Source organism: Arachis hypogaea, chromosome 15 (assembly GCF_003086295.3).
Source record: "Arachis hypogaea cultivar Tifrunner chromosome 15, arahy.Tifrunner.gnm2.J5K5, whole genome shotgun sequence".
Taxonomy (NCBI): domain Eukaryota; kingdom Viridiplantae; phylum Streptophyta; class Magnoliopsida; order Fabales; family Fabaceae; genus Arachis; species Arachis hypogaea.
Window position 1 is genome coordinate 21193938 of NC_092050.1, and position 3415 is coordinate 21197352.

Consider the following 3415-nt stretch of genomic DNA (forward strand, 5'->3'; position numbering starts at 1 on the left):
TAGGTTGCATATAGTTTAGAGCATTGAATAAATGCCATACCCTTTACTTCATTCTTGGTATAGCGTGAGGACATGTTATGATTTAAGTGTGGGGGGATTGATAAATCCCGTTTTTAGGGTTTATCATGTGTTGAATTTAGAGCATTTTATTAACCTTTTCTCACATTTATTCAATGATATAGTATGGTTTTGTGATTCTTCCTCAATTTGTGCTTAAATATGAAAATATTCTTTCTAGACCTTAAAATTAGCTAATTTTGATTCACCTTTGATTCCACTAGATGCCTTGATGTGTTTGCTAGTGATTTTAGGATTGAAAAGGGCTAGGAATGGATCAAATGGGTGAAGAGGAAAGCATAGAGTGGAGAACACATGAAAAGCCAAAGATTTGGAAATATTCATCCACGCGCACGCGCACTATACGCGCACGCGTGGATCGCGAAAATTTCAGGGACGCGCACGCGTGCTGTACGCGTACGCGTCGGTGGCTGCACGTGATTTGTAAGAGGAAAACGTGCCCAGCAAATTCTGAGAAGCTGTGGGGCCCAGTTTGTAACCAATTTTGGTGCCAAGATACTTTAAAGGCCAAGGATTGAAGAGCAAAAGGAGGATTCCATCATTAGACACATTAGGATTAGTTTTAGTTAGTTTTAGAGAGAGAAGCTCTCACTTCTCTCTAGGATTAGGATTAGGTTTAGTTCAATAAGCTTAGATCTAGGGTTTAATTCATGCTCTCTTCTACTTCTACTTCTCAATTCTTTGTTGTTGCATTCATCATTCTTCTATTTTTTGTTGTAATTTCTTCTACTTGTTTCTATACTTGTTGTTGATTTACTCTTGTTTCTTCTACTTTCTTTCAATTCAATTTGAGGTAATTCATGTCAATAATTGTGTTCCTTTTGATTGTTGTTGTCAATTCCTTGCAATAATTGTTGCTAGATTTCATTCTTGTTGTCAATTTACTATGCTTTCCTTTTATGCCTTCCAAATGTTTGTCAAAATGCTTGAGAAGATATTAGAATAGAATTTTATGTTCTTGGCTTGGGAAGGTAACTTAGGAATTCTTGAGTTGCTAATGTCCAAGTGATTGATAGTTGATAGCCATTAACTCTAGTTCTCATTAATTCAATTAGTGAATAGCTAGGACTTGTGGACTTGGATTGATATAGCTCATTTGAATTTCCTTTACTTGTTAAAGGATGATTTAGTGGGATTGATCCTTGCAATTATCATATTGTGGTTAGTGATAAGGATAGAGATCCTTGACCACCAAACCTTGCCAAGACCTTTTTGTCACTTGATTTACTTTTCTTGTTTCCTAATCAAAACCCTAAAATATACATGTCCATGACCAATAACAAGAACACTACCCTGCAATTCCTTTGAGAGACGACCCGAAGTTTGAATACTTCAGTTATTAGGATTATTAGGGGTTTGTACTTGTGACAAACAAATTTTTGTATGAAGGGATTAGTGTTGGTTTAGAAACTATACTTCGACGAGATTTCATTTGTAAAATTCTAAACCGTCAAAAATTCACTCATCAAAGGCATGCCTATGATTGTGAGGGGTCCGTGTGAAGTGAGAGGTGCCGTGGGTGTGGGGGGTTGGTTCTTGTTTTTGTTTTAGGGTTTTGTAACTTTTATTTTGATTTTAAATTAAATTTTTTAAAAGTACTTCAAATTGGCTGGTTAATGAGTTGGTTCTCTATATTTTTCCTAGATTATTTAGGCTTGATTTGGTAATTTTTTTTTTTTTTGGTAGACATGGGGGTCAAGGACCCCGAAAAAGGCAAAACAAACAAACAAAACACAAGTAAAGCTACTTATACCCTCTCAATCTGAGAGTACCATTGGCATCTAAAGAGAGAGCATGAGTTGTATCAGAAGGGGAAGCATAAAAAACATGAAGCCCGTAAGGAAGATCTAGTCCTTTCTTGGTCAAAACATCTGCCACCGAATTAGCTTCCCAGAGGATATGACACCAACTAACCTGAGATAATTTTCTCTCAAGAATGGCAATGTCCTCAAGAAGAATTGTGCACGGATGCTAGGCTAGGCAGCCATTTTTAGCAAAATTAATGGCCATTTCGGAGTCCGATTCGATAATCACATAATGGAACTCATTAGCGGTAGCAATCTGGAGCCCTTTTATAATTCCCCAAAGCTCTGCTTGCATGATTGAGCAACCCCCCAAGTTGCAAGAGAAGCTCGTGACAAACCTCTCCAAATACTTACGAATGACACCTCCACAACTAGCATTCCCTGTTTGGTTGTAGAAGGAACCATCTCGATTAGCATTGGACTTCTTTGGTGTGATGCTGGCCTTCATAATTAAACTAAATTGATAACTCATGTTGTTAATAGACTCAACCACCTCATTAGAATTAAAGCTTTTTCCTTCGAAAACATGTTTGTTTCTAGAATACCAATCACAAGGTGTAAACAGGTTCAGAATTAGCCAATCCATCTAGTTTAGGCTAAAAAAAATCTCTTATAAGATATTGGGGCTGTAGTAACCGCCAGGTAGCTTTGGCAAAATAGCAGTCACGAAGCTCATGAATAGCGGTTTCATTACTATGACGACAATGGGGACAGGCAGCGTCTTGGGACATATGTCTTCTGTACCTTTTGGTGTTGGTGAGAATGACATTATGAGCCACTAACCATAAAAAGTAATGGATCCTTTCCAGACCTTTCCATCTCCATATGAGGTTGAAGATATGATTCTGGACTCCTAGGTTATCTTGCAACGAGTTATAGGCAGATTTCAAGGAGAAAGTTCCATCGGAGGAGTTCGCCCACGTGATATGATCGCCTCCCTTCCAAGCCGAAGGCGAAGAAATAGTCACAATTTTCTAAACCACCATCTTCAGAAAGTAAGCTTTTAAGTTTATCTACATCCCAACCACCTGAAACAGTAAGGAAGTCCGTAAGTAAGGTTCCTGAATCAAAGGCAGAGCTTACCTGTAGGTGAAGCTTATTCAAGCTTCCCAATTTTGGCACCCAGTTGTGTTCTTAAAACCTTATTTGAGACCCGTCACCTATGCGCCAGATCGAGTTAGCCTAGACATCTTCCTAAGAAGCGCAAATACCCTTCCACAAATTGGAATCAATTTTCCTCCTATTAACGAGAGGAACAATGTGATTTCCGCATCTGTACTTAGCCCTTAGAACTTTCGACCAGAGGGAGTCTCTTTTCTCGATCAAACCCCAACCCACTTTCATCATGAAGGCGCGGTTTAAATCCTTAGCATGTCTAACTCCGAGACCACCATACATTTTTTATTTGTTCACTATCCACCAGTTTAAGAGATGTACTTTTCTAGTATGCTCTATTTCTCCCCAAATAAAGCTCCTGCAGTTACGATCAATGAAATTACAAGTAGCACTAGGTAATAAAACAGTTTGCATAG